This window comes from Garra rufa, chromosome 1 (assembly GCF_049309525.1).
Source record: "Garra rufa chromosome 1, GarRuf1.0, whole genome shotgun sequence".
Classification (NCBI taxonomy): Eukaryota; Metazoa; Chordata; class Actinopteri; order Cypriniformes; family Cyprinidae; genus Garra; species Garra rufa.
The window spans coordinates 72,354,589-72,366,166 of NC_133361.1; positions in this window are offsets into that span (position 1 = coordinate 72,354,589).

The window sequence follows — 11,578 nt, forward strand, 5'->3', positions numbered from 1 at the left end:
TATGTTTGGGGCATAAAAAACATCTACAAAGTTATAAAATCTCAAATGAAAAAATTCATTTCGTTGGCGGGTGGGGGGATTTGCCTAACTTTAGCCAAACGGACAGCCGTTTTTGGGATGCTTCAGCGAGCCGCAGGTCGTCTCATTTTAAACGCGAGCTTTAACTAAAGGGTCCACGAACTGTTCCGGTAACCGCGCTGAAGCCGCGCCGTTCACGTGTTGTACAGAGGGTCCAAACACACGCAGAGGTCGCGGCTGATGTAAACACAAACATTGACTAGTGATCATCCGTGGACGCGTCTGCGCCTCGCCATAGACGTGCAGTGTGTGGTAAGACATTTATCCATCATACAGTGTAGATAGCTTCATTAGCCTTATGGTTTCGGGCATGCAAATAATTAAATAAATGAGCACAATAATGATAATATCACGTATCGGCGATCTCGCAGGCTGACGATAGGACCAACAATACTGTTATTTACTCACCCTTCATGCATCCTAGGTGTATATGACTTTCTTTTTTCAGACGAATGCAAAGCCCAAGTCCAGACAGGATTTTCAGAAAAATTGAAACTAAAAGACAATGCTGTCCTGAGGGGTCCCCAGTAAAAATTGTATTTTTAACCTATTCACTAGAGGAAAAAAATAATTCAGTAGAGGCAAAGACATACATGGGAGAATCCCCCCATATCCGCACCCCCTTGAATAATGTGTACAGTGAGGGAAAAAATATTTGATCCCCTGCTGATTTCGAACGTTTGCCCACTGACAGAAAAGTTATCAATCTATAGTTTTAATGGTAGGTATATCTGAACAGTGAGATACAGAATAACAACTAAAAAAATCTAGAAAAACACATTTCAAAAAAGTTATAAATTGATTTGCATTTTAATGATAAGTATTTAAAAATAAGTATTTGGTCCCCTATCAGTCAGCAAGATTTCTGGCTCCCAGGTGTCTTTTATACAGGTAACAAGCTGAGATTGGAGCGAGTGGAGCGGAGTGCTCCTACTCTCAGCCTGTCCACAGAAGCAATCAAATTCCAAACTCTCCAAGACCAAAAAGCTGTCCAAGGCGGTCAGGGACAAGATTGTAGACCTACACAAGGCTGAAACAGGCTACACAATAAAAAACCCAGTGTTAAATCAACTCTCCCGGTGTTTATTTAAATCCATACTCAAGACTGTGAAAGTGGGGGGCGCTGTTGAGCTGGCGATGGAGTGAGATGTGTTTGTTTGAGCTCCCGTTGAACTTCTTTTTTATTTTAAATTAATAAGTGCACAGTGTATTAAAACATCGACTAATCTGCTCTGAAAACATTTCCCAAGTTGAGAGAAAGTCTACATTTGAGTGAATGGCGACGAATCTGCGCAAATTTCAATATACTGGAACAGCGAACACAAGGCCTAACACCGCCGGGAGCCACACTGCCACTAACGCCGTGGCAAGAGCATCTCCACCACAGCTACGGTCAGCTAACGCTAAGCCAGAGATGGACGCCAAGTCTCTGAAGTCGGAGATTCTTCTCTCGCTGAAAACTGAAATTTCGGCGGTGATAAAATCAGAAATGAAAAACGCACTTGCCGACGACTTTGACTTCCTTAAAAATGAGCTACAGGCATTAAAAGCAGAAGTTAAAAATAGTACGGCGGCGATTCATTCTGAGATTGACCAAGTAAAAACCACAGTCCGAGACATGGAGACCGGATTGTCAACATGGTCAGACGAGGTGGTGACCTTGCAGACCACAGTAAACTCCCTGAAGACGGAGGTGGCGGAGCTCCGAGACAAATGCGAGGACATGGAGGGAAGAGCGCGGCGGTGTAACATCAGAATACTGGGGGTGCCTGAGACGCCTGGATCAAACTCCACGACTTCGGTCTCAAAGCTGCTGCGAGAGATGCTGCAGCTGGACAAAGATGTGCTCATTGATCGCTCACACAGAAGTATGGCTTCAAGGAAACCCGGCGGGAAACCAAGATCGATAATAGCCAAACTTCACTACTACCAAGACTGTGTTGAGATACTGAACCGGGCGCGCACCCGTGCTCCACTTCGGTACAATGGAGAGTCAATTGCTATATTCCCGGATTATACTACAAAAGTCGCCAAAGCCAGAGCCGCGTTCACCGAGGTCAGGAAGCTGCTCCATAATCGCCAGAATGTCCGGTTTGGCATACTATTCCCAGCCCGTCTTCGTGTCACACACAACGGGGAAGAAAAGGAATTTACTGATGCAGAAAAAGCGATGACCTACGTGAGAAACCACATCATTCCCGCAGAGGAGCGTGAGTGAGACTGTTTTCGTGTTCTCAACTATTCGGACACTACTTTATCCGTTTCCATCCGTGTAAAGGCAGCTAAACTAGTTGCATCCAGTGGACCAATGTCATTGTTGTTAGACTGTTACAGTTTCACCAGCCGATGCTGTTAATGTTCTTCTCTCTGTTCTTTCTTTATCAGTGCTGATTACCCTTATTCATAAGTTTACCGGAGCCTAATAGTTCTTTGTTTTTGTTTTTCTTACAATTTAAAGGTTGCCTTATAGTGAAAGAGTTTGTCTGGATGAATATATTTCTGTTGATTTGTCCTTTTTTTTTTTTTTTTTCTCTCCTTTCTCTGACTTGAATTACATAGCAGATGTTATAATACTACAATGACAATGCGCTTAGTTTTCGCGAACCGTTCGACGGGAGCCTGAACAGGTGGCTCTATAGAGTTCTCCAACACAAACACATATGTGTGGATTTGTTCTTGAAGGGTACCAGGTTTGCCTCGTTTCTCTAGGCACCAGGTGGGGTGAGGGAGGGTGGGATTATACCAGACTTGTTTATCTCTTGGATTTATTTTATGTACATCTTTCTTTCTTTCTATTTGCTCAGCCAGATATAAATTTCAAGTGTACTAAACCTCTTACTTAGTAAGATATGACTGATCCTAATTCTACTAGAACGCTGGATGGATTCTCATCAGTAAACTTTATGAGCTGGAATGTGAAGTCACTTAACCATCCAATTAAGAGAAAAAAGGTATTTACACACTTAAAACAACTTAAGACCGATATTGCGTTTCTTCAGGAGACACATTTACGCACAACGGATCTGTTCCGAATAAAAAGAGGATGGTCAGGACAAGTTTATCATTCTAATTTCAACACAAAGACTAGGGGGACAGCCATCCTCATTGATAAAAATATTCCATTTACAATGACTAATGTTGATTCTGATTCTGCAGGGCAATATATTATTGTGACAGGGCAACTTTTTTCATTTCCGGTCATTCTGGCCAATATTTATGCACCGAATTGGGACAATCCAGAATTCTTTTCAAAAAATTTTTCCCGTTTACCAAACATGACATCACACCATCTTATCCTTGGTGGCGATATAAATTGTGTACTTTCCCCTACCTTAGATCGCAGTTCCTCCAAAAAGACGCCTTTGTCTAAATCGGCACACAAAATCCAGCTTTTTCTTAAAACATATGGTGTAGTAGACGTATGGCGGTTTCGTAATCCTACTGCTAGAGCATACTCCTTTTTCTCCCCAGTACATAAGAGCTATTCTCGTATAGATACCTTTTTCCTGGATAAAAGACTTTTATCTTCTGTTACTAAGTGTGACTATGATGCCATAGTAATTTCAGATCATGGTCCGCTAACCATGAAAATCAATATTCCTAATACACAAAATAGTTACCGCCCTTGGAGGCTTAATCCTCTTCTCTTATCAGAAGAGTCTTTTACCAACTTCATTTCATCTGAAATACAATTTTTTCTTGACACTAATCAAACTCCAGGAATGTCATATTCAATTATATGGGAATCTTTAAAGGCTTATCTACGAGGCCAAATCATTTCTTACTGCGCAAATAAGAAGAAAGCAAGTACAGTGCGGCTTAAAGAACTAACAGATCAAATACTGAAACTAGATATGTTATATAGCCATCAACCATCTCCTGACATAATGAAAAAACGTCTAATCTTGCAGACCGAATTTGATATCCTAACAACGCAACAGGCGGAATATCTCCTCTCCAAATCTAGACACGGATGCTATGAACATGGGGAGAAAATTGGACGCGTTCTCGCACATCAGTTACGACAAAGAACTGCCAATCAGACTATACCTGCAATCAATGATGAACAAGGTTCAAAATGTACAGATAGCCTCAAAATTAACTCCTGTTTTCAAAATTTCTATCAACTATTATACACATCAGAATGTCCAACTACACCCTCTGTGTTGGAGAATTTTTTAAGATCCCTACATGTTCCATCCGTAGACCCAAACATAGCTGATTCATTGGAGAAAGACTTCTCGACCCTGGAAATAATATCCGCAATTGGATCTATGCAAAGCGGCAAGTCCCCAGGGCCGGACGGATATCCGACAGAATTCTTCAAAAAATTTTCAGACCAATTTGCCCCTTTACTAATGTCAGTTTTTGAAGAATCACTGTCACTTAAAACCTTACCTCTGACCATGCGCCAAGCAGTAATCTCTGTAATTCTCAAAAAAGGAAAAAGCCCTCTGGAGTGCAATTCATTTCGCCCAATTTCTCTCCTAAACACGGATGCAAAAATCCTTGCCAAAGTTCTGGCACGCCGACTAGAGGGTGTTCTTCCTTCCATTATATCACCTGACCAAACAGGCTTTATTAAGAATCGTTACTCTTTTTTCAATGTCAGACGCCTTTTTAATATCCTTTATAGCCCCTCTCCACCTGGTGTACCGGAAGTCGTCCTCTCACTTGATGCTGAAAAGGCGTTCGACCGGGTGGAGTGGGGCTATCTTTTCAGCACACTGGAAAGGTTTGGATTTGGCAATAAATTCATATCATGGATCAGACTTTTATATACTTCTCCAATGGCTGCTGTTCGTACCAATAATAATTTGTCCCCTTTCTTCGAGCTTAAACGTGGTACAAGACAGGGATGCCCCATGTCACCGCTTCTTTTTGCGGTTGCAATGGAACCACTAGCCTTAGCTCTGAGGCAAAATAATGATATCAGAGGAATTCACCGAGCAGGGGAGGAGCACAAAGTCTCGCTTTATGCGGACGACATGCTACTATATATATCACAACCCCTTTTGAGTCTTCCTAAACTAATGGTCCTACTAAAAGAATTTGGCAAACTATCCGGCTACAAGGTCAATGTTCAAAAAAGTGAGCTGATGCCTGTTGGCACTAGTAGTGATGAGAATTCCTTAAATTCACTCCCCTTTAAAATTAGCTCCAAAAAATTCAAATACCTCGGCATATGGGTTACAGATAAACATAAAGAACTTTATGCTGCTAATTATCAGCCCCTGTTATCAAATTTAAATCAGGATATTGATCGATGGGATCCCCTGCCTCTCTCACTAGGTGGAAGAATTAATACAGTAAAAATGAATATATTGCCCAAGTTTTTATATATATTTCAATGCCTTCCCATCTTTTTAACTAAGTCTTTTTTTACGAAATTAAATAATCAGGTATCAAGTTTCATTTGGAACAAAAAACCGCCCCGGATAAAAAGAAGTGTACTTCAGAGACCTCGCTCAATGGGAGGAATGGCACTCCCTAATTTCTTGTATTACTATTGGGCGGTTAACATTCGGATACTGTTATACTGGATGGATAATAACAATGATAACACTGACACTAAATGGCTTAATCTGGAGGGGGCATCTGTAAATTCCACTTCCTTAAAAGCCTTATTGGGTTCTAAGTTGCCATTTACTCGGCCCATTTCTAATTTTACCTCTAACCCTGTGGTTTTGCATTCAATCAAGATCTGGAACCAATTCAGAAGATCCTTTGCACTTACAGATCTTTCTCAGGCTGCCCCAATTGCATTGAATCATATGTTTGTCCCATCATTAATAGATGGGGTCTTTGGTATGTGGTCCAGAAGAGGTATGATATCGCTGTCTGATTTATATATCGACGGCAGCTTTGCCTCCTTTGAGCAGTTGGTACAAAAATATCACATTCCCAAATCACATTTTTATCGATACCTGCAACTTCGGAATTTTGTATTCTCAAACTTTATATGTTCTCCCTTACGTCCTCCAACTGGTCTGTTAGATTCGATTTTTGATTGTAAACTAGTCAGAAAGCGAACTATTAGTACAATATATGAAATACTATATTCTCATAACTTGATGCCTTTGGACCTCCTCAAAAATAAATGGGAGACGGATTTAAATGAGCAAATCACAGACGACATTTGGCACAAAATAATACAAGGAATATTTTCATCTTCCATCTGTCTTAGACATGCTGTCATTCAGTTTAAAATTGTACATCGTCTGCATTGGTCTAAAGTTAAACTTTCTAAGATCAATGCTGATATAGACCCCACTTGTGATAGATGCGGGCAAGATCCAGCCACTCTCCTACACATGTTCTGGACATGTCCAAAGCTTTACGCTTTTTGGCAGCCCATCTTTGACACCTTTTCTAAGATCTTTGCAAAAAGGCTTGCACCGTGTCCATTCATTGCACTTTTTGGCGTAACCCAGATAGATTCCCATCTAGAGATGTGGGAAAGAATAATGGTAGCTTTCTGCTCTCTTCTAGCTAGGAGACTGATATTATTGAAATGGAAAGATCCAGCACCTCCAACATATAGTCATTGGGTAAGGGAAATCATGTATCATATCAAGTTGGAAAAGATCAGATACACAGTCAGGGGGTCTACTAGGAAATTTTATAACATATGGCAGCCTTTTTTTATGTTCGTTGAAGATATGGAGGCAGAGAATATAGCAATGTGAACCCCTGTTGTTGTCCTCAGTCATCTTGATTATTGTATTTTACTTATTTATTTTTGGTTATCTGGCTATCTGAGCTTTGTATATTGAACTATGTATTTCATACTGTGAACATTGTCTGGTATTTGTAGGGGGTGGATGGGTTTCAGTTTTGTTGAACTTATGTTATACTGTAAATTACAGTTTGTAAAACTAAATAAAAATACCTTGATCAAAAAAAAAAAAAAAGACTGTGAAAGTGTTCAAATCAGTGTGTTAAATTAACAGTGAAGCAGAACTAAAGTTAACAAGATAATTAGTGGGGAGGGAAGGAAGGAAGGAAGGAAGGAAGGAAGGAAGGAAAGAAAGAAAGAAAGAAAGAAAGAAAGAAAGAAATATTAAGACACATAGATATGAAGAATCACAACAGTGGTGACCATCCAAAAAGCATGTTGTAGCCAGTCAAATCTCAGCCATGACTCATTTACATTTACATTTATTCATTTAGCAGACGCTTTTATCCAAAGCGATTTACAATTGGGAATACAACAAATGATTCATCCTAAGGAGGCAGATCGACATAGGAAGTGCTCAAAAATACCATATGTCAGGCTTTGGCAGATGAGTACGGGCTAAAAAGGGAAGATCAGGAAAGAGAGGAGAAGAATTTTTATTTATTTATTTATTTTTTTATTGAGTCAGATAGTGTCGAAAAAGATGGGTTTTCAGCAGTCGCTTGAAGACAGTAATGGAGTCTGCGTTCCGGATAGGGGTGGTAAGATCATTCCACCAGGCAGGGACATTGAAGGAGAATGTTTTGGAAAGTGATTTCGTGCCTCTCTGTGGTGGTACAATAAGGCGTCTTTCACTAGAGGATCTCAGACTTCTGGAGGGAGTGTAGATGCGTAGTAGTGAATGGAGGTAGGCCGGTGATGAGCCGGTGGCTGTCCTATAGGCCAGCATCAGTGTCTTGAATTTGATGCGTGCTGTAACCGGTAGCCAGTGCAGGGATATGAAGAGAGGTGTGACATGGGCCTTCTTGGGCTCATTGAAGACGAGCCGTGCTGCTGCATTCTGAATCATTTGTAGAGGCCTGATTGTACATGCTGGAAGACCAGCTAAAAGAGCATTGCAGTAGTCCAGCCTGGAAATGACCAGGGCCTGGACGAGGAGTTGTGCAGCATGCTCTGTTAGGAAGGGCCTGGTCTTTCTGATGTTGTGCAATGCAAACCTACAGGATCGAGCAGTTTTAGCTATGTGTTCTTTAAAAGTCAATTGGTCATCAAAGATTACACCAAGATTTCTGGCTGAAGTCGATGGGGTAATTGTTAATGAACCTAACTGGATGGAGAAGTCATGTTGTAAAGTTGGAGTGGCGGGAAAGACAAGGAGCTCAGTTTTAGCTAGATTGAGCTGAAGATGGTGTTCCTTCATCCATGCAGAGATATCCGCCAGGCAGCCAGAGATCCTTGCAGCTACTGATGGATCATCTGGTTTGAAAGAAAGATAGAGCTGTGTGTCATCAGCATAGCAATGGTAGGAGAAGCCACGTGCCTGTATGATGGGGCCCAGAGATGTGGTATATATGGAGAAGAGGAGGGGTCCAAGAACTGATCCCTGAGGAACCCCAGTGACCAGTTGATGAGTTTTGGAAACCTCCCCTCCCCAGGCCACTCTGAAAGACCTGCCAGAGAGATAGGATTTGAACCAGCGGAGTGAAGTCCCTGTGATGCCCAACGATGAGAGGGTAGACAGAAGGATCTGGTGATTTACCGTGTCAAATGCTGCAGAAAGGTCCAGTAAGATGAGTACTGATGATTTGGAATCAGCTTTTGCAATCCGCAGGGCTTCAGTGACAGACAGTAGTGCTGTCTCAGTTGAATGGCCACTCTTGAACCCTGACTGGTTAGCATCCAATAGGTTGTTCTGTGAGAGAAATGAAGATAGCTGGTTGAAAACAGCTCGTTCCAATGTTTTTGCTATGAACGGAAGGAGAGAGACAGGTCTATAGTTGTCTATGAGTGAAGTGTTAAGTGTAGGTTTTTTGAGCAGTGGGGTTACCCGGGCCTGCTTAAATGTAGTGGGGAAAGTGCCTGTGAGAAGAGATGTGTTGATGATGTGTGTGAGCGCCGGTAGGATTGTAGGGGAGATTGCTTGGATAAGGTGTGAGGGGATGGGGTCTAAAGGACATGTCGTCGGATGGCTGGAGAGGAGAAGTTTGGTTACTTCTGCCTCAGAATGGGGATGGAAGGAGAAGAGGGGAGTTTCAGCCGTGGGTGTGGTCAGTTTTAGTTCCTGTATATGTGGAGCTGAGAACTTATTACTGATAGGTGTAGTTTTGTCTGTAAAAAATGTGGCAAAATCATCAGCTGTTATAGAAGTGGTGGGAGGTGGTGGAGGGGGACAGAGCAGTGAATTAAAAGTTTTGAAAAGGTTGCGTGTGTCCGGAGCATTGTTGATCTTGTTGTGGAAGTATGAAGATTTGGCAGTATGGACTTGGGTAGAGAAAGATGAAAGCAGAGACTGATACATACTCAAGTCAGATGGATCCTTAGATTTGTGCCATTTTCTCTCAGCTGCCCTAAGTTTGGACCGATGCTCACGAAGAACATCGGATAGCCAAGGGTTGGAAGGAGCAGCCCGTGCTGGCCTGGAGGAGAGAGGGCATATATCATCTAGGCAAGAAGTAAGAGTGGAACATAACGTGTCGGTTGCTGCATTAGTATCCAGGGATGTGAAGTGGGTAGGAGAGGGAAGAGAGGAGGATATTGATGAAGAAAGATGGGAGGGTGAGAGAGAGCGTAGGTTTCGTCTAAAAGTAACAGGTAGGGGGGATGGGGGTGCACAAGTAGCAAGATGTAGGTTTAGTGTAATGAAGAAATGGTCGGAGATGTGTAGGGGTTTGACCACAATGTCGTCTGAAGTACAATTTCGTGTGTAGATGAGATCAAGTTGGTTGCCGGGTTTTATGAGTGTATGCAGTGGTAGTGCGTTTTAGGTCAAATGAAGCAAGGAGTGAATGGAAGTCTGCAGCATAGGGTTTGTCCAGATGCATGTTAAAATCTCCAAAGACTAGAAGTGGGCTGCCATCTTCTGGAAAAGAGGATAGCAGCCCATCCAGCTCTTCTAAGAAGATGCCAAGTTGACTTGGAGGGCAGTAAATGACCACAACATGGAGTTTGATAGGAGATGTTATAGTGATTGTATGAGATTCAAATGAGTTATAATTGCATAGAGGAGAATGGGTTGAGTATTTCCAGTTGTTGGAAATCAGAAGTCCCGTACCCCCACCCCTTCCAGTCTGATGAGGGGTGTGAGAGAAGGAGAATTTATTAGATAGAGCGGCTGGGGTTACAGAGTCTTCTGGACGTATCCAGGTCTCAGTCAAACCTAGGATGCTCAGGCCAGATTGCAAAGAAAATGCCGAAATGACGGCTTTGTTGACGGCTGATTGACAGTTCCAAAGTCCAACCGTGAAAGAGAAAGGTTCAGTGGAAGAGGTGTGTATTGGACGCAGGTTAGAGAGATTGCGTCGGCGTGTGCGTGTGATGTTAGTGCGGTGTGTAGAGAGCACCGGAATGAGTTGGAAACACATGATAGAGAAGGACAGAAAGAAGAGTGAGAAAAAGGAAAGGAGTACTTAAGTGCGTTGTCGGTGTCGTTGCTCGGATAAGTCGCGCAGGAAAAGTCGCAAGTCTTTACTCTTGTCGGTCTTCACGCGAGGAGGCTGAACGCTTCTAATTGCTCTGGAAGGGCGCGATATGAATAACAAAAGCTTCCCTTGGCTGTCCGCTCAGTTTTGAATTTTAATAAGCACAATCAAAACTACTATTAAATGCAGAAACCACTAGCAAGGCAAATAACAGAACAACGACTGCTTAACTAACAGCAGCTTAATGTAAATATAAACGAATACCCTAGTTAAATAAATATAAGAGTGCTTTTAACCACAGCGCAATGTAAACCGAAACATATAAATGAACGAATCCAATGACAGAGTGCTTTTAACAGCAGATCAATGTGAACAGAAACGAATAAATGAACGAATCCAACGACAGAGTGCTTTTAACAGCAGATCAATGTAAACAGAAATGAATAAATGAACGAATCCAACGACAGAGTGCTTTTAAAGGCAGCTCAATGTAAATGGAAACTAATAAATGAATAAATCCTAAGACAGAGTGCTTTTAACAGCAGCACAAAGCAAACAGAAACGAATAAATTAATAAATTCAAACGAGTGCTTTTAACTGCAGCTCAATGTAATGTTCGCCTATTAAAATAGTATTTAAGCAGCAACTTACCCGCAGTCGTTCTTTCTCCTCTGAGGATTGGAATCACTTGGAATCACTTTCCAATTCATTTTTATTCATGCATTGCGGCATGAATAAATTATGAGCTGAATTGTCTTCGTAATTTCTTTTATTCTTACTATTTTCATTTGTTTTTGTTGTTTTTATGTGACTTTTTAGTAGCTTGTTTTGTGACGTTCAGAGTTCTGTTTATCTGAATATGTCGTTTGTCACTGTTGTTGAGATTCATACGCTGGTTCTTGATGTCAGTGTGTGCCTAAACAAATGACTTTTTCAGAAACAACAGCTTGTAAGAAATTATATAGAGGCTGATATAGAATTTTCACCATAATTATTTGACTATACTTTATATTTATATACCAATAAAGGAAATATAGCCTAACTCAGAGACTGGACTCTAAATAAGTTCAATGATTCAGGTCAAATAATGATTAAAGTAAACATAACCATCACTCCCTGATGACTTGTGCTCTTGGTTTGTCTGGCTGTTTTATTTTAAATCCAGCAGTTAAACAAAATCTAA